Genomic DNA, 24,615 nt, shown 5'->3' with positions numbered 1-24,615 from the left:
TACTTCTCTACTTTGAATAATCTTTTGTCTATTCTTCAGAAAGGTGGTCAGGATACCCTTGTCCCTCAGGGGAGACCCATGTATATTCGGTGGCTGTGAAGCTCTTTGTGGTGATACAGGTTCTCAGTTCTTGAGTTTGGCAAAGAAAGAATTCAGACCCAAGGACTCTAGCACAAGAGGAAGTTTATTTAGCGTGCAAAAATGAAAATACGCTCGAAGAGATGATTCAAGTGTGCTGCTGGGACAGCTGCCTTGGCCTTTTAGAGAGAAAGTCACAGAGGCAGCTGGGTGCATGGACTCAGGAAACAAATTACAGAGGCAAAAGAAGGGCCCCTAGAGCCTATGAGAAAGAAATAAAAGATACAGGCCTGAAGAAGGAAGGCACCGGCATGCTCTAGAGAGAGGGCACACACTGAGTCTTTGTCTCGAGGGTTTTTATCTGTTTTCTAAAGATGGGAATTTGGGGGGAGGTCTCAGGGGAGGATCTCAACAGAATATTCATCAGCTTTCCAGGTGTGTCCTTTCATGGTTGTGGCTCCTACTGATTGGACTGTGCTAGGGTAGGGGGTCACTGGTCACTGCACCTGGTTCTGATATCAGCCATGGCAGTGCTTCGTCTGGCTTTGCTGCTTTTCTGGGCCTGGAGCTAAAACACAACTGAGGCCTAGATGTTATCTCCAGTTTGACCAAAATTCTGTGTCTGTGTCAACAGACCCAAGGCTTTCTTCCTAAGATTATTTGATGATGATCAGAACCTCATTGTCTTGAGGGCTTAATGCTTAAAGGTGTGGTCATGCAAGGAAGAAGGAGGCGAGTGGGCCAGGGTGTTGGATGGGGCCAGTTTGAATAAGCCACCTGCCTCAGTTTCTCCATTCTACTTGCCAAGGACTTTTCCTAGCTTCTTACTGCCTGCCTCAAAGCTGCGTGCTGGCTGATTGTTCCTGGTAGAGGAAACATTGGGAAACCAGCTTGTCCTCTGTTTCTATCTTCAGCTTATCTAGCACTTCCTGTGGTTCCATTTCATTGCAGATTTTCATGTTGGCTCATTCTTACCTTGCTTAGTGGCCCTCTGCCCTACTTAGAGACAGCCTACTTTTTTGACTTTATGGAAAATTCCTTGGGGCATTTCTACTTGAAATTGTCACAGCACTGTGAACTCCCTCAGCCATGTAAGTTCTGTCCCTACTGCTTGGCCCAAACATTAGGGTACATATCCTAGCTTATGTTTTAAATCTCAGTATATAAATTTTTATGGTATCCAATTCTATCTTCTTCTAAGTACTGTGGATTTTTGATGTTTAGCACAAAATTATACAACGCATTCAGTCACAGAATAGTGTAGACAGTAATTGGCATTATTTCTAGATGTAGCCTACAAAGAGAAAGAGGTTGTGACAAAATGTGGTGGGTAGAAGTAGATTTATATTGTACATCAATTCCTCTTTGGAGCTCTTCATCAATAATCATAACCTTTATTTATTGAGCACATGCACTGTACTGGACAATGCTCTAAGTGCTTTATGTGCATTTCCTCTACTATTCACAACAAGCCTGATAGTGAGCATTAGTGACCTCATTTTACAGATGAAAAAATTGAGGCACTGACCCATGGTGAGTGGGTGAATCAGTGTTGTTGTGTAGGTTCATGTGACTTCAAAGCCAAAGCTTCCCATTGTGCTTTGCTGCTATGTGTTTACAGAGAAAAATCCTTGAGGTGATCAGCAGTAACCCATTGTCAGCAGTAGCAAGCACTATGGAGCATTTTCTTGAGTGTGGCAGCACATTTGTTCATTGAGTGAGTGAGTGATTTTTCCTGCTATATGCCAGGCACTGAACTATGCTCTGGAGTTTTAAAGGTGGGTAAACCTTGGGTCCTGAGTCTCTCACAGTCTAGTAGGGAACCTCTTGTTCAATGTCATTGAATTATTAGTATCTGGTGTCTGGTATAGAAAGTTCTTAAAACTATTTTTGAACTTTCTCTTATTCTAAACCTTTGTTTTTTCTGATTATAGAGAATACTTCTTTTTTTTTCTTTGATCCCAAAGATCTCTCTTTTTATTGTCATTATTGTTGGGTTTGTTCAAACCACACCTTTTTTTTAATGTTTGTGTTAAGCCTTTTATTTAAGTTTTTTTTCATTGCTCACATTTCTTAAGTTTTTTCCCACTTATTTTATTTTATTGTTGTTCAAGTACAATTGTCTGTCTTTTCCCCTCACCTCTCCCCCAACCCCAGCCATCCCCTCCTCCCTCCTCTGATCCCACCCCCACTTGGTTTTGTCCATGTGTCCTTTATAGTTGTTCCTGAAAACCATGGAGAATACTTCTTGTCCTAAAGTAACTTGACTTCAGGGATGACATGTACTGATGTGGCTCTTTGCATATTTGTTTTGTATTTTTTTGTTGTTGTTACTGGCTATTTGCATTGAAGTCAGATTCCACAAAAGAAGCTAAGATAGTGTGGTTATGTTTTACATTTATATGACCCCTCACAACCTATAATATGCTTTCTAGGAATGTTATTTGATTTCATGCTTATAAGGGCAGGCATTTGATCCCTGTGTCATATAAGTGTCTCTCAGAGGCCACTGAAGAGTGTGTGACCCTGTGTTGTCTGCCCAGGTCTGCCCAGGACATACCTCACTTTTAGTGGGAGCAAGAGGTGTTATTAGTAGGAAGAAACTTTCCGAAGGAGAACTTATATCAAACAGAAGGAAATGTGGCCATAAGTGTCCTGACTTGTTTGTGAGGAAGTAGCGAACAAAGAATGTGCTTTTAGCAGGACCAGTGGTGTCGCTGACTGGAGTCAAGGAGTTGAGCAGAGGAAAGCCACAGGAGCATGGTTTCGTCAGCGCTGTCAAAGCAAACGTGCCACAGACGGGGTGCCTTCAACAATGGATATTTTTTTCTGAGAGTTCTTGAGGCTGGGAGGTCTAAGATCAAGATGCTGGCTGACTTGGTTCCTGGTGAGGGATCTCTTTGGGGCACCTTCTTCTCACTGTGTCCTCACATGGTGGGTGAAAGAAGAAAACAAGCTCTGTGATATCTCTCCTTACAAGGACACTAATCTTATCAGAGAGCCCCACCCTGTGACCTCATCTAAACCCAATTACCTTTCGAAGGTCCCATCTCCAAATGCCATAACATTGAGGGCTATAATTTCAACACAGGTACTTATGGGAGACACAGTGCAGTCCACAGCAGAGGGTGTGATTGCAGAGAGGTTAGATCTTGGGAAGAGCTCACTCCAGAACAGTCAGAGCACAGAGTGCGGGTGTGTAAGTGTGGTGTAAAGGCACAGTCTATGGGGTTGTAGAAACAATGTCTAGAAGGTCATTTGGACTGAAAGTAAGAGGAGGGTGGAATTTGTGAATGCTCAGCGTGTCTCAGCTTTTCTCTCAGCTCCTGGGAAATTGATGTGGTGATTTTAAATGCCCATAAGGAAAACAGAAGCTGTGATCACATAGTAGTGAGTGTTATTTCCATTTATATAAGCAGGGTGCTGCCAGCCGTACAGAGCTGTTATGTCATTTTATTTATTTTTTTTGAGGTTATACAAAGCTACTGAATACCTATTCTTTTGAAATCCTCAGGTCCAAATTTGATCCCCAGGGCAAGTTCCCTGTCAACTGAAAGGATATTGCTTTATGTAGGGCCCCACTAGGAAGAATAGTCCTTGCACACTGGCTCAGGTGCATGATAAAAAGTACACAGTCTGTGCTCTTTTGATATACCCGCCTGATTTCGATAAATCTTTTCTTACTTCCAAAGTTAGGATGATTTGGTGATAACTATAAAAGCCCTTTTTCATGGTAATTATAATCAGAGTTCTGAATCCATTTATGCATCTGTAGCCTTTCAGTGTTACACTTAAGTAGATGCCATCAGAAGTATTTTGAGGGCTGATTTAGCTTGAAGAGTTTCCATTTAAAACCCACTCTTGTGTTTCTAGCATTTTTCAGCAGCAAGGCTAATGAAGTCAGTCTGGTCATCAGTGACTACTGAGCAGATGAATTCAAAGCTCTTCACTGTGTGAAGATAAGAGTATTTTCCCCTCACAACTACAGAAGCATACATGTTGAAAATAAATTGCCTCCTCCTGGCTCTGTCAGGATATTAGAAGGTGCTGCATAACCAGGTTATGAAAAATTAAAAACACAGTTAGTAGACTTGGAGGATAGAGGGTTGGTGGGGCAACCTCACCAGGAAGGGGCTGAGCCTTGTGTGGTCCTGCTCTCATTGTGGGGGCAGCCAGGGGGCTGCGACCCAGGAGTGCATTAGGGAGCTGCTTTTTTGGACACGCATTACTTGAACATCAGGGGGTATTATGCACAAATCTGTGGAAGATTAAGGGATCTGGGTTGTACTGTACTGTGAGAGAAGATGAGATTAGCTTTCCCCAGCTAGAAAGACTGGATACATTTTAAAAAGTATTTTAACCACAGGGATTTCTAAATTCTCCTGGAATCTATTAGCATCTATTAGCTCCTGGGGCTTTGAAGTGCTGACTGCTAAAGATTCGGCAGTAACAGGGTGATTTGCTTTCCTTTGTGGTTTGGGTTTGGATACCAAGGTGCCCAATGAGACTGGAAAGGCTTCTCCAGACCTGATGCTGGTGGTAGACAGATATTACACAAAGTCCAGTTACAAATCCTGTGGCTTTTCAGTCTGGAATAAAAAGTGTGGTAATCAGCTTACACTGTCACGTTTCTATCAGGGTGACAACAGTACCTATGAGCTTCTCTTTGGAAAGTCAGAGCAAATGTTTTTGCTTCAGCTGTGAATTCACAATGATGTCATATCTTCTCACTGTGCAGTTGTATTGAGGAAGTCAGCCAAAATTCTTTTCTCTGTGTGAGAGTGGCTTTAGAACCAGTAGTGGTTCTATGAGCTTTTTTTGGCTCTGGGTCTTTGAGGTTATACTTTTAGACAGAGTTGTCACCGGGTGACCTCTAAACTTCTGAAATAATGATAATAGTGATCATTAATCTGTGTCAAGCATGTATTACAGGCTTTCTTTCCCCACCTTATTTAAACTTCACAAAGAAGATTGTGAAGACTCTCTGACTTGGCATTCATTTAAAATCTATTTTAAAGTTAAGTTTATATCCATATATTTGTACTTTATACTTTAGAACCCTTTTTTTGATAAGGAAATTTATTTTTTCCTTGCTTATGTAAAGTAAAAATCATTGGAAACTCATTCCCCTGTGATAACAATGAATAATGTTTAGGTGGCCACACTTGCATCTCTTTCTCTCTTTCTTTTTCTTCACACACACACATTTAGATAAATTATACATTCTGTATTTATTGTGGATGCCTTTTAAAAATTACATTGTTTGTTCTTCCCTCCTTTTTTATCCAGGACTGCCCCCCTCCGATGCCAGTGAGACTAGTTTTAAACTAGTTTTAAACTAATTTATGCAAGTCAATTTTTCTCCCCATGTGTATATATAACCCTCTACAAATGTCTACATTTATGTTTTGTTTTGTACAAAAAGGCATGCTCCAAAGCAGCATTAGTCATGTCCTCGTGATCTATTATCCACAGTTCTGAGTGGTAGATATGACATTCCAAAAGTAGAGGGATCATTTTAAGATATTTTCTGAATCTTACTTTGCTTGCTCAGCAGTACGCCATGGACATCCCCACTGGAGATGGCACGGAGCTGCTCACTCTCCTTAATGACTTTGTGATGGTGTGGGGGCAGGAACCCCCCACCCCCCGCCCAGTTCTTGTTTTCCACATGCACAGTGGTTGGGCATGTGCCATCAATAAGCTGTTCTCGCCACAATGGACTGCAGTACTCACTTCGTCACAGAAGTTCCTGTTCTGTGAATATGGCCAATGACTGAGTGGGGTCCGCTCCAGAAATGATTCTAGGATGCATTTCTTGGCTCTCCAGTCTTTTCTGTTACTCATTCTCATGCCCTGTTTTGATTCTGATGGATTCAAGTCTGGAATGGCCCACCCCTCATTATTCTTCTTCAACTGCTTCTTGCCAATTTTGGACATTTAATTTTGTCTAAAATTTTATTATATCTGCTTTAATTGGATTGTATTAAATATATGTATAAAATTTGAATTTATATATTTTTTCTTTTCATTTTGATGCTTGATGATAGCATAATGCTACTATATTTTTAGATTTTTCATTGCAAATGTGGAAAAAAACTAAAATTTTCCAGCCACCTGATCAAACTCCTTCACTGATTCTAGTTGTTTTTATTTTTAAACAGGTATAAAATTTCTGGGTATATAAGCAGAACATTAGCATTTAAAAGGGAAAGTTTTTAACTTTTCACTCTATTTATTTTAACTATTTTCTTAGATTCGCTGTTGAATTGTGATGATAATAGCAGGCATCCCATGTTATTCCTGGCATTTGATTGTTTGATGTGATGTTTGCAACTGATTTTCAAAAACAGATATTTTCACATTCAAGAGGTTTCTTTCTTTGTATATTTTACTTGGAGTTTTATTAAAAATGGCTGTAGAATTTCACCAAATGCTTTTTAAGAGCCTGATGATGTAGCCAACCGTGCTTCCTCTGTGTGTTTGTTGCTATCAGGGGTGGTGTTAATGGATTTGCTGGTGTGGAAACTGACTTTCTGGGGTAAACGCTACTCGATCATTGGCAGTATGCACTTCATCTACTTTTGGATTTTACTTGCTAATATTTTATTTAGATTTTTGCACATATTTATAAGTGGGATTGCTCTGTAGTTTTCTTTTGTTGGACTATATCAGTTTTGGTTTTAAGGCTAAAGTAGTTTTATAAAATGGATTTAGGTGCTTTCTCTATGTTCTATAGTGCTGAGTAACTTAATCCTATTCTTTATAACATATGAACCTCACTGTAAAATCATCAGTTTCTGCTCTCTTTTTTAATGGTAGAAATTTAACCACTTTCCCAGCCTCCTTTATGGTAATTGGTCTATTCAACTTTCTATGTGTTGAGTCAGTTTTATTAATTTATATCTTTAGAATGCTTTTACTTCTTTTTCCTTCTTCGATCTCCAGCCTTGCTCCTTCCCAGCTCCTAGGTTTTCTTTCATTCTATACTGTTATTTTACCCTTGCACTTTGTCTCTTATTTTATAAATCTTTAATGTTTAATTTATATGTTCTCAGTAATGGCATCATTAGCCATTTAGATTTCACAATACATTTACATGGCACACTTCTCACCGCTGTTTTTTCCCCTCTTTTTCCCTCTCCTCTACCTTGAAGTCTGCTCTGATTCATTTTTGTTTTATTGGACTTAGAGTCTTTCCTAATATTTTAAAAATATGAAGCATGAGGTTTATTTATTTTTGAATCTTTGCATTTCTCAAGGATTTTCTTTCTAGCTGTATAACCTTGGTAAAGTTATTTAAGTTCTCTGGGGCTCAGGTCTTCTTATCCTTAAAATGGGAACAGTAATAATCACTACCTCAGATGAGTATTGCGATGATTAAATGAGTCAGTATAAGCTATCAAAATAGCAATGTAAACAGCAATTTACCATTATCTCTTGCATTCTGTGGGTTGGTTGAGCTCAGCTGGGCAATTCCTGTGTGCAGGTTCTCGTGTGGTTGGAGTCAGCACAGCAGCAGGGGCTGGAATCATCTGAAGATTCAGCTGGGCTGGATGTCCATGATGGCTCTTCCACTCACATGTTTCAGCTCTTCTTCATGTAGCCTCTCTCTCCTTCAGGGCGGCCTGGATTTCTACATGGGAACTAGGGCTCTGAGAGGCAGAAGACTGACACTCCTCACAGTGTCCTGGCTTAGAACTGGTGCAGCAACACTACCCCCTTCTATGAGATGGGAGACTGGACTCCAGATTGGGTTGGAGGATTGGTGTGAATGCATAGGAAGGGAGGGTATTCATTGCAGCCACTTTTATAGACAAATAATCACAATAAGTGAAATACTTAGAATAGAATTGGGCACTGAATAAGAGTCCTGTATAAGTATTAACAGTACTATTGTTGTTATTAAATTACCTTCAATATTTCCTTTTCCTCTGAAAGCTGAACGATGCCTCATGTGGGCGCAGAATTCTGGGAATGACATTCTTTTCTCTCAGTAGTGTGCAGATGAAGTCTGATGGCAGGTCAATTCTCTTTTCTTTATAGGTAACTTGTTACCTTTGTCTAGAAGCTTCCAAGATTTCTCATTAAAATCAGAAATGACAACTATTACCACTTTTCAACAGACTTTTGGAGGCTCTAGAAAACATAAGACCAGAAAAGAAAGGGGTGAATATTGAAAAAGAAAAGATAAAATATACTCTTCGTGTTGATGATAAATTTTAGAAAATCTAGGAGACTGTATTAAGAAAAAAAGCAACTAGAATTAAAGAGGGAATATAGTAAGATGAGTGATTACAAGATAAATGCATAAAAATGACAGCTTTTCTTTCTTCAGCAGTCACCAGATATGTGTCTTTTACAGTCATTCTTAGTCTGGACCTGGACAAGCTCTTTCCCCCACCCAGTGAAGTCATTCTGCAAAGTAGGGAAACATCACTCTGTTATTTCTCAGTTTTTGCCTCTCTTCCATTGGCTTCTTTTTCTCTGCATGCTCTTTTTATATGTATCATTATGACATAACTGCCTTTTCTTGGAAAGATTTACCCTTTTGTTATGAGGTTTTAATTTTCCCATTTTGGGAGGTTGTCCTTTATTTTATGACATGATGGGAGGGCAGAAGGCAGCTGTGTGTGTGCGTGTGTGTGGTTTGTTTTGTCTTACAGCTGCCGATGAGCTCCCTCCCGATGGGGCTGCAGAGGATGGCTGCTTCTTTCTTATCAGAACATTCGCATTTGCTGCTGAGGAGGCTGGAATGGTGCTGGGAGGTTTTCCTGCAGACCTTAGAGGAGGGCAGCCAGCCAGCCAGCTGGACCTGCCCCAGGCTCCTGGAGTTGATGCCGTTCAAATCCCAATAGCTCGATCTGAGCTCGGCAGGTGAAGAAAGTAAGAACTAAGCCATGAAAACCAAGATAAGGGGACCCAGCCATCAGAGAATAATCAGCAGAGGATAAGTGGTGCTGGTCAAACGGGATGGAGGAGATAGACAATAGTTTTTAAAAAACTATAAAGTAATTCCATTGTAGGAGAAAGTTTTATATAATTTAAACCAACTGCTTTTTAAATGAAACATTCGATAAATGGCAAAACTGGCCAAGAAATTGGTGACAGTGATTGACTCGGCAGGGGGCAGCGGGATAACTGGGGGGCCGGGGTGAGGAGGTGACTTCTTTTTTATTGACATTTGCCCTTGCGTCAAAATGACGCATTATGTATGATGCAGTTACGCAGTGTGATGGGGAATGGAATGGGCTATAAAAAAAATCAAGTAGTGGTGTTAGGGTAGCATGGAAATTTTCTGTTTCTGAATTATAGGAGAACATAACATTTAATTTGGAAGGAAAATGCATTTTTATTTTCTTTATCCTCTAATGAAACCCCAAGAGTATTAGCAATACCTGTGACTTTGTCATCAACAGAAATCAAAAATATTTGCACATAACAGAATTGTTGCAGATATCTTGCAATATCATTTATGCTCATCACTGCCTGAAATTGTGGTCATTAGTGTCACCACTAGAGCTTGATATTTAAGGCAATAAAGAAACATATATATTGCTGCTATATCATGAGTTTGTGTACTTTAGTATTTTGAAATTGGTACTTAAATATAATTGCTTTTCTTTGTAATCACATGTATTTCATTTTATGCATTTAAAAGTATTATTTTGAGAAAGAGTCTAGAGGTTTCAGGGGACTGCTGAACAGATCCATGACCCAAAAAAGGTCAAGAATCTACAGGATATAAGGACAGCTTGGGTGAACTATTGGCCCCAAAATATCAAGTGGAAAAGATATTTAGAATACAGAGGAAAAACACATAAACAAATAAAGGATCATAGCATTAGCAGGATGTTAAGAGGCTTGGAGGACAGTTCCACACTTCCAAAATATGTAGAATAGAAATCTTTCATCATAAAAGGACAAATTTTCACAATAAAGGGTGGCTAGGAACATTCTGTCTATTTTGGCTTTTGACTTTTGTTACTGCTTTATTTATATGTCCTCTTAAAGAAGAAAGCAACATTGGCAAAGCTTTATCGGACCTCAGTTTTTTATTTTCAAGTAGAATTTTATTGGTCCACCAAAATCCTCAGCCTCAGAATCACTGACTCAGGTCAGCTGCTGATGGGCGCACAGGCCTGAGGCAGGCAGCCAGTCAAGGTGGGAGCTGGACTGGAGCACAGCTGCCCCAGCCCTCTCGGCTGTTCCCAGCTGAAGAGGGCCCTGTTGAGGTGGTGGTGAAGTTTCGGGACAATGACCTGATGCTTTTATACCTGCAAGAACCTTCTCGATCTGTCCCTGTGGCAGGCAGCTACAGCAGGATTGTCCTGTGCCTGAGCACTTCTTGCTGTTTACTCCACTCTCAAGGGGTAACTGGCTGTTAACAGTATTACTGGGGTAACAAAGAAACAGATTTGAAAACTCTTGCATGCTTTTCTGCCCAGTAGTTCTCAGTCCCTATTTATGTAACAAATGGAGAGCGCCTTCAGTGCTTGGAGCTACTGATGGAGCTACGTAAGGAAACGACAAAAGGTCGTGCGTGGGCACGTGTGTGTGTGTGTGCATGTGTGTGACTGATGTGTGGTACTTCATAGTTCTCTTTCTGAAGAATGAGAGGAGGAACAAGTTTTGTTTTAACACATTTTGTTTAAACCCTGGGATTATGTATTCATGTGAATTTTTTTATTACTGTCCATTATAGTCTCATTTTATTAGCTCCTGATTAAATGTATTTAAACTTTCTGGTAAAATGGTTATTAATAGCATTTGCTACTTAATTAAAAATATTGTTTAGAAGTATCAGGGCAGTCTTAATTTCATGTTTTGATAAGTGAAGGATTCAGCATGTAGTGCATGGACCGGCAGCATTTGCTCTAAGACTTGGGGGCCTTCCACAGAGCCTGCAGACAAATGGAATAAATAAATAGTAATGCAGAAACAGTGTTGTTTGCATGTGTGAGATCAGTCTCTGTTTTGCACACATCTGGGTGCCTCCTCACTCCAGGAGCTGAACTAAACAGGGATTTATTTTTCTCAGCCACAAGAAGACTGGAAGTAAGCAGTCCAGGACAGATGTGATATCTCCAAGAAGCCAGTCTTGTTCCATGTTATCATCACTCCTCATGCTCTCAAAAATGACAGCCATGCTTCTGGGATTCCATGAATATTTAGGCAGAAAGAAGGGTGAGGGGCAAAAAGGGAAAGCAAAAACCAAGTGTGAGCCCATGGGTTTCCTAGAAGCCCTACTGTGGCTTCCACTGCATGTCCTTAGCCAGGAATGTGTCATGTGCTTGCCAGGATTCTGTAAGCTACTTAATTAAAATATTGTTTAGAAGTATCAGGGCATTGTTTAGAAGTACCAGGATTCTGGGAGTTATATTCTGAGTCAGGCCAGATGCCACCCTGAATGAAACTGAACTCCTGTTTCTAACAAAGAAGGAGTGATAGGATTTTGGATATGCCACCATCAGCCTAGTGCAGATCCTTCCCCATACTTGTCTGTCTTCATTCCAGCTGATTCCTGATCATCTGTGAGGTCTTCATCTGCCTCCTCCCCCAGGAAAGGCCCTGGAGGCTCCAGAAGGAGTAGAGTGGCTGTTCTGTGAGCGTTGATGGCACCTGTTAGCCAACCATAGAGTTAACACTTAATCCACTTCATCCAGAACTGCCCATTTTATATAAATGCCACCTCATTACACTTATAAGTGGCATCATAGTAGGGTTTGCACCAACTTTTACTCCCAGCTCCTAAAATAGTACTTGGCACACAATACGTGCTTATTTAAAGTTTGTTGAACTGAACTGTTGAAAACTAGTTTAACTTAATGAAATTTAGGCTTCTCAGAGCACTTTTAGTTTTTTTTTCTTTTTCTTTTCTCCCTTTTTGAGGCACAGTGTATCCATTTATGAGTGTATCCGTTGGATACTTTTTTAGGTGTTTTCAGTCTTGTAAAACATTCTGGTGACAGTTTACTTGGGTGTGGGTGCCAGTGTAGTTGTGTGTGTGTGTGTGTGTGTGTGTGTGTGTGTGTGACCTATATTGGGTGCAGCCGTTAAACACACCAGTTACTTCTTAGGGCACTGAGGGCTTGGACAACCGGGAACCAAGTAGGGATGAGAGACAGTGGTCTCAGACATAGGATTTTGGTGCTGTGACAAAGGTGCAGCTTACCTCCCAGGGATCTTGGAAGACAAATGAGGCTGTTTATCTGAAAAGTATTTTGATAACTGTTACTGGTCCAGGAGAATGGTCCTGGACCTATGTTAATTCTTGGTACAGTTAATCCTCTATTCCCCATATCAAAAGGAAAAAAAGGAGTTCAGATTGTGTAAAGGTCATTTGAGTCTTGATATTGAGATTGAAATATAATGTATTTGGAATGTTGGCAGGAGACTGACCTCCTGTGTGGGTAAAATGAGGCCATTGTTAACGCTAGTTGGTGTTTCATGAATTTGCATTCTCAGCTTCTGTCTCAGCCCTATCAGGGCCGGGTGGTGTGGGATGCATCTTAGGAAGGGCCAAGGCATGTGCATATAGCCTTTATATCTGGCTATTCTCAAATTCCGTCTTTATATTCTGATTATATCATAAGAAAGATATATTTGGGCCTCTTTAGCTTTGTAAATGATTTCACTGGGTTATATTTCATTGTTTTATTGAAATGCTTATGTGAAGAGTATCTCTAGATCTTCAGGTAGAAGTACTGATGAAGTCATTGGCCATTAAGGGTTAATGAATGAATGGTTGGTCTAAGATCCCAGTGTCCCCAAGTGTGGTCCCAAACCAGCAGCATCACCATCGCTTAGGAACCGGTTAGAAACCCCGGGAACTCAGGGTGGGCCCCGCCCTCTGTGTTTTCACAGGTCTTCTGAGTGACTAATGAAGGGTCAGATCCAGGTGTTTTCAGAGTGTCTTGAATCATGTCCCTTAGATTTCAGGAACAGGTTAAAAAAATGATGCCTTCTGATCAAGAAGCAAGAAATCGTTTCACAGGCAGTGAGAATGACGTCACCCATCGTGTTTCCATCTTTGCCTTTCCCTCCAGGATGCTTGGAGCTGTGCTGGCTGCTCAGTAACAGTCAATGCGTTTGCCTGGGCTTTTTAATTTCCCCTTTCTTTCCAGGAATTTTATGTGCTTCTTTTATTTAACAGCCTGACTATGAGTTTTTTTTAGCATAGGCCTGTCAAACCCATTTTCTAGTAAGTGGGTTGGCAGTGTGGGCAGGATATAGTTTGAGATAAAGTGACTCACTCACATAGGGATTAGCAGTAGGAGTATTTGACTAAGAAATGTACTAGATAGTAGCATATTGCTTTTTTTATTTATAATACATTGTATGTATCTTTCTTTTTGAAAGCTACACGATATTCCTTTGTATGGTTGTACTTTAATTTATAAACCTACCTCCTATTTCTAGATATTTAAGTCATTATGAACATTCTTGCCTGCATTATCTTGGCACACTTTTGAAATATATCTGCTAGGTAAAGTGTTAGAAATGAAATTTTTGGATTAAGAGCACACTCATTAAAAAATTGGTCTGCTAGGTAACTACGTAATTACATGTACCTTTCAAAAATGATAAACTGATTTACCTCATCAAATGAGGTTGTCTCTTTACCATTGCACTCATTATCACAGGGTATTATCAAATCAGCACTATTTTCCCAGGTTCATAGATGAACAAGTTAAATTATTTTGAATCATTGTTTTTATTTGCCTTTCTTTAACTCTGATAAGGTTGAGCATTTTAAAAAGATTTATCAGCTAATCTTATTTATTTTCTTCTTTTCTTTTTTTGTGAATTGCTGCATAAAGATCATGTTTATGCATGTTTTTAATAAACTAATTCTCAGGTTTTCATACCTGGAAATCCTTAGAATCACCAGAGAAGCTGGTTTTTCTTTTGTTTTCTGGTCCCACGTTAGACTTACTGTCTGTTTCTCTAGCTGTCTTACTGTCTGTCCCAACTCCAGGTTGGGACTGTGGCCCATGGGTGTCATAAACGTGTACGGGAGAGGTCTGTCACACCAGCAGTGTTCGTCTGTCTTCATGGAGTTAACAGGAACTAAGTACTCAGTATTGCATTGGAGTCACGATTGTAACTGGGAGCCAAAATGTTCTGGCCACTTTCCCCCTCTTTTATGCTAAAAATTATATATAAAAAGTCATCTCATTTTAGGATCCAAACTGGCTTTTGTGCTGTGAACAAAAATAGAAGACAAAATAAATATTTCCAGGAGAATTTCTATTTGTGAATTATATGCCAATTAAATTTGTTTCTTCCATAATTCTTAACTCATCATGCTCCCTGTGTTCTTGCCTTTTGAGCCAGGAAGCTCTGAGCTATATTTTAAGACCAACCATAGTAACAATATTTTGCTAGGTTTCTGGTGTTTTTAATTTCCCCTGCATTTCTATTGTTTTTCACACTCACTGAATCTCAGTTACACTCATCTCAGAAAATCTCTCCTAAGGCTTGCATATTTCCTTCACCCTGACATTAAAAGGATTAACATATTGTTAAGTATCACCAACAGTTGCTTTTATCCTCATACAAGGCACATTGAGGGTATGTAGGCTGCCCCACTGGGCCCTGCAGTGTTCCTCATCACTCAGTAACCCTGAGCTCAGCATCCTTGCCAGGACACCTTCGTCTGCTCAGGTGGGACTGGGGCAGGGAAAGAGAAGATCAAGGATGAGAGTTACTGGATATATTTTTTATCTTATCATTTATCATAATATTATACAGGAAAATAGATGAAGAGACTAAAGCAGCCCAAATTGTCTTAGTTATTAAGAAAAAAGGAAACATGATTAGAAAAAAGGATTATATAAAAGGCTTCCATCTTTCTGTCTTACAGACTTACAAACTATAGTTTCTATGCCCCAGTTCTTTTGTTCTTCATTTCCCACTTATTTTGTTCTTTTTTCCCCACCTCATTTCTCTGAGATTTGTACTTTCCATTGGTTCTTGAGATCAGTTAACAGTTAATCTATTCCCTGGCATTAGGGCATCCCCTGGGGAATTACCAATTGATTGGCCTTTTAATCCAGTAGTTAAAATTCTCCCAGTACTCACTGACACAGAGCAGTTTCAATTTGTGTGTTTTAAAGCATTGGCTAGGGTCATTAGGAAAGTGAAGTTCACATATCTGCCTGAATGGCACCAGGCAATTGATTTGCAATTTGATTGTTGACTTGGTTGACTTGGCTGGGGGCGGGGGGGTTGTGGAAGGAAGAGGCATTTGGATTGGAACAATTGCCAAGTCCACTGTCGTGCTGGCCTCCATCCAGAAACCACACCTTAAAGCATGATATCAGCACACTTCAGACCAGGTTAGTGCACATGTGCCTAAGCTGGGGACAGGGGCCAAGGGGCGACTGGCTGTATCTTCACCATGTATAGGTGGGTCTTCATTTATTGTTAGAGAATAAGTGTGTTCATAAAACCTACTTCTCAAATAATGTGATATTGTACTTTTAGATTTCTATCTTTTCTAATAAACTATGATTTTCTTGAGGCTAAGGGCTGGTTCTTATTCACACCTGAATCTCCCTACTTAGCACAGGGCTTGGCCCACATTAGGTCTTCAGTAAATATTTGTGGAACAAGATAATGAATTAGTTGCTGCTTTGGTGAGGTTAATACAGTCTGCAGTAGCATGGGGTTATGAAATACCCTATGAACTGAGAGGACAACGTTCAAAATAGAATGATTCAGTCTCTTAAAAGAGTGAGCAGCACAGCCTCTTAGAGGGCTCCCCATGTGCAGAGCCTCCAGGACTCAGCCCTACAGCCTGCGTTCCATAGCGGTCACGGTCAAGGACACTGAAGCATTTTAGAATGGTGGACACAAGCTGGCAGGTGTGGCCCCCAGCATTACTGGTTATGCTTTGTGGGCCCTCCTATTGGGTTTTGTTTTAATTTTGAATCAGTTTATAACATTTAAAATGCAGCAATTTTACAATAAAAATTTGGATTTCTGAGGTTTCTTAAAAACTCAACAGATCTCCCCTCATTAGCCCTCACGGCAGCGTTCAGCTGGAGTTCCATAATGGCTATTCCCTATAAAGGGACCCACTCTCGACTCAATCACTGTCTAGTGGGAAAGACACTTTGTGGGACACCTGCCCTAGGGGCTAAACATACGGAACCTTACAACTAGTTGTGGAACATGGAGGATCTGTGCTCCACAGTCAGGCAGGTCCCCTCGACCTGGTCATGCAAAAACAGGAGTAGTGAAATTCCGCCTGGCCAGCGCATAGACTGCCCATCAAACCTAGAGAGAAAGCCGAGGGGGGAGGGCATTCAAGACAGAGGGAGCAGTATAGATTTTCCTGGGCTTGATGCAGAAAGAGTATTCCCTTTAGTGTGCTGTCTGGGGAGCACTTAGCATGCAGGGGTTGCAGGGAGGAAGGAAGGGATGAGCCTAGAGAAATGGTAGAGGAAGGTTATGAGAAACTGTGAAGCAGATACTGAGACAGGATTAAATGTGCAAGACACTTGTTGCCCATCTATGACAGAAATGGGGATAGAACTGGGGAGGCTGGGAGACTGTCAGCCTGCCATGCAGGAGGGAGGGAGGGAGGAAGAGACAGAGAGAGGGAGGGAGATAGGTTGAGTAGAAGGGTTAGATTGCACTGTAATGCCAATAACATTTAGCAAGAAAGAAGGGGAATCCTTGACCCAAAGTCATCCATCACAGGAGCAGCATGTCTTTCCTGAATGAGCCTGCTTTAGTATCCCTGCATGCTCAGTCACTGGCTAGGACCAATCAGCTTTTTGGAAGTATAGCCTCAGTATGAATGTGGCGATGGATTTTGGAGCACAGTAGCTTGGGCCATAGGTTAGTTGTGCCCCCCACAGTCAGAAATCCTGAGACTTATTCTCATGGCTACTACAGTCTGCCCTTTGTGCCACACAGACCTTCTCCATACACGTTCAAGGAGCAGAACCTCCATAGTTCCTGTGGGCCAGTTTTCCCGAGAGGGAACTCAGAAGACAAATGTTAATGGGCCAAACTCTATTCCATCTTCACTGCAGTTGATTCAAGGGCTGCACCTGGGACTCATCCTCTTCTACAATATCCATTCTGCATTGCTCACATCCTTGATTATCACCTTGGTGGGCTTCGATGGTTTACCCAGGGGTGTGACCCAAATCTTCTTTCCTGGGGGAGGGGGTGTTTGGGACCTTGATAATCATGCCCTTCACAGGCTGGGATTACTGTGAGTGTCTGTTCACAGCCACAGTGGGGGAAGGGAGTACCAGGGAGCACCCACGTGGATCACCCAGGTTTCATATGGATTTCTGCCTGCCTTTGCTGTATAAAAGCAGTCCTACCTCTTCGTCTTAATTGGGGCCAATTATCTCTGCAAGTGTGGTGTTCTATTGGTTCTTGGACACAGAGTCCAAGTTCCCCCCGTAGGAGCTGAAATGTGTAGTTCAACAGGACCTTTGCTGTGTCCTTTGGCAAGAGTGTGTTCTCTTGGAGACCAGGACTTCCAGCTTTAAGGAGCCCAGAGGTGCATGGGTGGGAAGTACAGACTCCCCTGATGGGTCACTGGGGGTGATGACACTGGGGCTACCCCTGCTTTTTCCTCTTGGAGTTCAGATACATGTACCCTTCCTATTCAGGACACATCCCCATGTAGAGGACTCTGATCAAATGCACAAGCTGCATTCTGAAGGATAGCACTCCAGCATTTCAGAGTATTGCCTCTGAACTGGGGCCGCAGCTGCACCTGTAGAAGGCCATCCCAGCATGTGGTGAGGCCAGCCGCTTCTGGATGGTGTGTTATGTGACACAACAGTGTCTTGAGTGCAGTGCTGCAGCTCCTTTCTGTGAAGTTGGTCTGGGTCAGGTGCTGTGCTGTGCAGGATTCCATGCCTGTGGGTAAGGTATTCCAACAGTGCTGGCTATGGCTCTATTGGGCTTTAGGACTGAGCACGTCCAAGAAAACCCATAGCAGGCTCAGAATGGGCAGTTCTAGCTGCATGATCACTTGCTATCACATGAACAAACATTCTGTCTTTAACAGGACTCAGTAAAATGCCAGGGGCCATTTTTCAAAGAAGGTGAACTTCTCTCCTGTGGATGACATGGCCTTGCCCCGAAATCCCAGGGGCCCATTGTTAGATCGTCCCGCTGGAGCTTGGTACATCTCCATACTGTCTTGTATGTGCCAAGGAAATTTGTAAAGTATGTCCTGTGATCAGTGAGAACCATTCAGTTCCTGACTGTAGAGTTATGAGATTAGATCTTTGTTTTTTGAAAACCATAAGACAGAAAGATTAGGGTGAGAAAAGGAAATAGAGGCAGACTGACCAGGTTAGAAGCCATTGCAATAGTCCAAGCTAATATAAGAACCTGAACTAAAGTTCTGATCACAGGCATGATGAAGAAGGTGGGACTGACTGGGAAAATATTTTAAAAGCAGGATTGATAAAACTGGGGAAATTGCATGTCAGGAGGTAAAAACTGTCCAGAACAGTTCTGGGGTTTTGGGATCTGCTGAGTAACCAAAATATATTTTCATGTGTTCACATTTTTGCTGTTGCATTTTAGAGTAAAGAGTTCCCCAAGGGCAGTACCACTAAAAGAAACTTGAACCTTGCCGAACCAACAGTGTTAATGAGCTGCATTTAATCAGCTGGATCTAGAACTAAACACCAATATCATTCATGCTGAATCAATTATTTCTTCCAGAAATACTGAGCTGGCATTAACCAGAAATATTTTGAGCCAGAATATCAAATACTGTTTTCATCTCTTTTGTTTACTCTCTAACCCTAGAACCTAGAACAGTACCAATGTAAATTAGACATAACTATTTATTAAATGAATGAGTTATTTGCAACTAACCCAATAATTATTTTGGAGTTTATGATCTTTTTGCCATATTTACAGAATAAGCTATTAGTGGGAAATGTTGAACTTTCCTATAAATGAAGGTTGGAAAAGATAATTCTTGAACACGAGTTTCGTGATGAGTGGAGATGGGTTGTATTAAGTCATGGGAAACTCAGATGTTTCCTGGTTTCACTGTGGCTTGATAATTTTGGCTTCATTAAACACTACAGGAGAAGAGGACCAAGAGACATACTTTTGTTTTCCTATTGATTACAAATAGAGAATGACAATGAATTCTGGGAAATTTTTACCTCCTTGATCTGTGACAAATTCATGGAAGGGAAACCCTCAGCATTCTTCCTGGTCCACCCAGTGCAAGCCAGAGTCCTTTCCCTTCCTCTCCCCCATGTCTGAGAGTTAATGCTAAGAAAATAATGGGAATAGACCATGTTATGAAGTAGCAAGGATGCTACTCATTAGAAAATAAAAATTTAGAACCATTTGCAATGGGTATCAATAGTGGATTGAAACAGAGAAGCATGGCCCATGGGAATTACCTACATTTTGATCTGTAAGGATAAGATTCCATTGTTAAAGCAAACAGAGTTGGACAGAGACCAACTCCCAGCATACAAGGGAAACACTTTCTTTCCTTTAGTTCTCCTAAGACTTGCACTATTTGTCACATCTCCACCTGCACCTTTGCCATTGACTTTAATGACTTGGAAAGAAACCAGTAAGTTCAGAGAAGGCTCGGGGAAATGGGTGGTTGGCAAAGTGAGTCTCTAGAGCACCCGGTTCCATGTTTGCTTCTGTCTCTTCACCCTCTTCACTCAGTACCCAGTGCTCATGTACTTCCTTTATACTTCTAAAGCTGAAATGATCACTTTCTCCTAAAGTGACACAGTCTGATATGTCCAGGATACACTGAGTAAGACAGCCCCCTCTCAAAGGCAGCTCTTTTATTCACCATGCCTCCTAAATTACTGATGGCTCTTAGAAGTCTAGGCTATGATGCCAGGTCACCTAAGTTCAAATGCCCACTTTCTACCCAGGTGACCCTGGAGCAATTGACTTATCCCTATTCTTCCTTATTTTATTCATCTATAAAATTAAGACTAAAAATTCTTTCTGGATCAGATAATTGACAGAATCAAATATAAAACATATAGAACAATTCTTGTCACATAATAAGCTAACATTTTTAGCCATCAACTAAAAACAAAATAGTGGCATGGCTAGAGTGATTCTTTGTGTTGCTCCTAAAATGATGACACCTAGGTCTATTTTATTTCTTCTTTATGTCCTTTTGCCCCATGCCAGTAATCAGGCCAAGGGTGCCTTCTGTAGAAGCAGTGCACACTATTTTTTGATGTGATTTAATTGACAGTGATGTGTTGGTCTTTAGCTGCATAATAATCATTCTATTTCACCCTAGCTTTAATTGGTTTTGAAATCACTACTTTAAGTGACTGTTTTCCATTTATTTATTATTAATTTAGAACAGTACTGTCTAACACTGCCCATGTGTAGCTATTTAGTGTAAAGTAAAATTAAAAAAAATTAAATTCAGTTCCTCAGTCACACATTTCAGTTGCTCAATAGCTACATGTGGCTAGGGGCTCCCACATTGGACGGTGCCAGTATAGAACATTTCCATCATTGCAGGAAGGCCTACTGCCCAGAGTTGACTTAGACCCTCGATTTTGCAGCCTTGTGTACATAGAATCATTGCAGCATTTATTATCATGACTTTCTAACCTCCTCTGCACACACAGGCTGGCTGGAAACTTCGGATCCCTGTAAGCGTGGAAACAGGAACTGGGGTGACCAGTCATCCTGCATCAAATCCCAATCCTTTCAATATCTTTGATCCAATTCCATTGCCTCTTGTTGGATTATTCTCAACAATATGTGCTCAGTTTTGTTTCCCAACACATATGAAGAAGACCTAGCAGGACACAATCCCACTGCATAAAGTGCATGGTTTTGATATTGGAACTACATTACCCTAACTTTACAGAGTGAAACAAAACTGAATGTATTACTACCTTCCTTGTTTGTCCCCTGACCACGTTCCTTATATTTGTTCCTTTAGCCTAACTCTCAGCCTGCTTTTCTTCTATGAATGACATCAGAACACATGGCTAGAAAGTCAGAGAAGATGGAAAACTGGCCACCTCTAAAGAGGCGGGGGTCGCTTAATAATCGAGGCTTAGCCTCATAATCAGTTACTCTTAGTGAAGATGTTGGTGTGGGGGTCCCAGTGGGTTGAAGGCAGCTCTGTGTGTCAGTGCAGAAGAGGAGACTGAACCTCAGGGAGTTTTGTTGCTCAAGTTCACACAACTTTGTAGCAGAGCTTAAGCTCAAGTCTGCAAAAGTCATTCTCTTCTTAACACTCCATCCTGTCTCTGAAATTGTTGTCATATTTGTTTCCTTTCTCAAAAATTTACCCATCTCTTCACCTACCTTCTGAGTAATGGCTATGCATACACACTTGTCCCTGGAGAGACCTCAAGACATATTTTTTCTTTTGTTGTAAAAATTAAGTGTGCTAGGTTAAAAAACTGGAGTGCACTTCACCTTGGAGTATTTCAAGGGTAGCACGGGATAATCACTTCATTAAGAGGTTGAAAACCACTTTGGGAAGTTATTAACAAAGAAGCCAGGAGAATTTTGCCAGGTTTAGAGCTAGAGTATTGTAAAAACCAAGTGGGATCAACCTTTTGGCGTCTCTGAGCTACACTGGAAGAAGAGTTGTCTGGGGCCACTCATTAAATACATTGCGACACATAATTACAAAAATATCTCATAATGTTTTAATTAAATTTATGATTTTGTGTTGGGTCGCATTCACAGCCATCCTGAGCTGCACGTGGCCTGAGGGCCACAGGTTAGACACACCATAGGTCACGGCTGGCTCGCTTTCTTTCTCCAAATAACCTGAGGAGCCCGGGAAGGATAGACAGAAGAGACCTAGCAGGACAAATTACACTGATCTCGGTGGAATGCATAGTAGTCCCGCTACAGGGAACTGTTGAGTGCTACAGGGAGCTTTCTTGTGGTGTTGCCGGCACCTGTGGATGAACAGAATGCATTGTGGGGCTGTTTCCTTCCCCTAGCAACTTACAGAAGCATGATAAAGTTTCTCAAACTTTGCTGCAAATTGAAATCAGCCTGAGGGTTTTAAGAGTGCCAATACCAAAGTACACTCCATTCCAGTGAGATCGTAATGGGTGAGAGCCAGCACCAGTAGTTTGGTAGGATCCCAGGTGATTATAATGTGCAGCAAATTTGGAAACCTTGGCCCCTTCTTTTTTTAAAATTTCATTTATTGATTTTAGAGAGAGAGGAAGTGGAGTGGAGAGACAGAGAGAGAGACAGAAACACTGATTCATTGTTCCACTTATTTATGCATTCATTGATTGATTCTTGTATAGTATGTGCCTTGACCATGGATTGAACCTGCACCCTTGGCGTGCTGGGACAATACTCTAGGCAACTGAGCTACCTGGCCAGGGCTGGCCCTTTTTTGACAACCTCCTTCTCTTTTTTAGCCTTGTTTATCCTCTTTCCTTTCAGCGCCCTTCCCCTCTCCTCTTCCTCTTTTAGGTTTTCACACTAATTTTTGTTGCCTACTGCTGGCCAGTGCCTGTCCTCCTGGGAAGCACCAGGAAAGCTTTCTGAACCACCTAGAACAAAGCCAAAATGACACCAAGTCAAGGTGGTCTTTGGTGGGCCCCTTCCCCCCAGCGGGAGGGACGGTTCAGGTCTCAGTGTCCTCCTGGTGTCCCTGAGGGCCCTGAACTCTTTGCTGGCTGTTGCTCCCCTCATCACCCCATGCACAGGATGCCCTATGCCTCCCAGGGCAGAGCTCCCCAAAGTGGTTCCTGCTTGCTCCTGGGGCATCTGCAGGCATGTCCTCCGGCTACTGCTGGTTCTATAGGAGGTTCAAAAATGTGTGTCTTTGTTTCTTGGTTTCCCAGTTTTGCCACCTGTAAAGTGGGGTAATAAAAATATTTACTTCATATGAGTGTTGGAATTAAAGAAGCACTGGGACAGTGCTAGCACAGGCTGGGTGGGATCATATGAAATCACCATTTTTATAGGTCAAAAGTGGTCCAATAGTGGCAATTTCATACAGTTCAACCCTATAGTAAGTGCCCAGTTAGTCATTACTATTGTTTTTCTATTTTAATTAATTAAAGTGTTTAATTTGAATGTAATTTGATTTATATTTGGTAAATTTTGTTCAACTTTAAAGCTATTACATTGGCTGGAAGTACAGGAGCTTAATCCTAATTTTCTATCTGTGTACATGTAAGTGGCATTATAATTATTATAATTAGGATTAATTAGTTGACAATGGGGGTAAGAGAGGTTCTGTCTGTGGGACTTTTTCCCCCCTTTAAAGGAGAAAGCATTTTTCAAATTTGAGAAATCCTGCTCTAGACCTTCCCCGACCTGCCTCATTAAATTTACCGGCCCTGTGGGTTTTCTGTTTTCCTCCTCACAATAGGATGCTGGGCTTAGTTTGGAATCAGCTAGAAAACCTGAGAAGAAGCTGGGCTTTTTGATTTCTCCAAACAGAACACACACTGTGTGGGTGCCTTTCTGAAGGCCGTTCAGCCTCCTGGAGAGCACACGGTGCTGAGCCAGTGTCTCGACCGAAACGAGGAGGCGGATGCCTCCACAGTTACTCGAGAGGATCGCGAGAGTTCTGTCAGCTAACAGGCATGTTCTAAGTCTGGGTCAAAATGCTTTCTGTGAGTGTTGTCTCCTCATAAGAATGCTGTGACAAAAATGTTATCATTTCCCCCATTTTCCAGATGAGGAAACTGAGACACAGAGAGATTAAGAGACCTGCCCACGGTTAACCAGCTAGCAGGAGCAGTCAGAATTCTGGCCTGGCTGGCTCTGGAGCCAGGTCTCTTAGCACGTGCGCCACACTGCTCTCCAGGCGTTTTCTGTTTGTCCTCACAGTGATCCCAGGAGGCAGGTGCAGGGTCTGGGTTCTGCCTGGGTCCACAGCCGGCCAGTACTGAACATCCTCTCTGCCTTATTACCTGGGCCTGGTCAGCCCTGTGTATGCTGAGTGCAGTTCCGTTGCTGGGCTTGGGGTGACCTCCTTTCTAGTCGCAGTGTTCCCACCCCTTCTTTGGGTTTCAGGTGAAGTGGTTTCTCTGAACCTTCTTAAAATAATTCTTTAAAAGTCACCTGTTATCTAAAGCTAGAGCCTTTCCCTTGACCTTAATTGCCCCAGGGGCACCCTGGCACTCTTGTTCTTGAGTGGTTTGCCCCGGCAGGGCCGGAGGAGGGTCCTGGGGAAATGCAGTGATTTGGTTGGCTGATTGTTTTTTCCAGCTCTAATTTCACTTCCCCAGTTTTGAGAAAACCCGTCTTTGCTTATGTGCTGGCTTTCCCTCTCCCCAACCCCCCTCCATTAAAGTAGAATGACAGTATGTACTTTTATTTATTAACTGAACTCCTCTCACAGAAAAAGCAAGAATATTATTACTAATAATAAAAATGGTTTTTGCATCACTCTAGCCAGGAAGCTGATCCAGTTTATTAGGGAGGATTGTAATTTATGTGTTCTTTTTCTTCCTTAAGAATAAATAAATTACTGTCCAAAAATTAGGAACAGGGCCTTGGCATTGGCCCATGCAATCAGGA

The 24,615-nt window shown here is 41.5% G+C and overlaps 1 protein-coding gene across 1 annotated transcript in view; it reads left to right on the top strand.

The window, feature by feature from the left end:
- LYPD6 (LY6/PLAUR domain containing 6) overlaps positions 1-24,615 on the top strand; it is a 119,493-nt gene that overhangs the window by 57,951 nt on the left and 36,927 nt on the right. The window lies entirely within an intron of this gene.

The sequence above is a fragment of the Phyllostomus hastatus genome, unplaced genomic scaffold (assembly GCF_019186645.2).
Source record: "Phyllostomus hastatus isolate PE091 unplaced genomic scaffold, TTU_PhHast_1.1 phas_contig_1, whole genome shotgun sequence".
Taxonomy (NCBI): Eukaryota; Metazoa; Chordata; class Mammalia; order Chiroptera; family Phyllostomidae; genus Phyllostomus; species Phyllostomus hastatus.
Note: the sequence above shows the minus strand (reverse complement) of the source record. Positions and strands in the feature narration are given on the sequence as shown.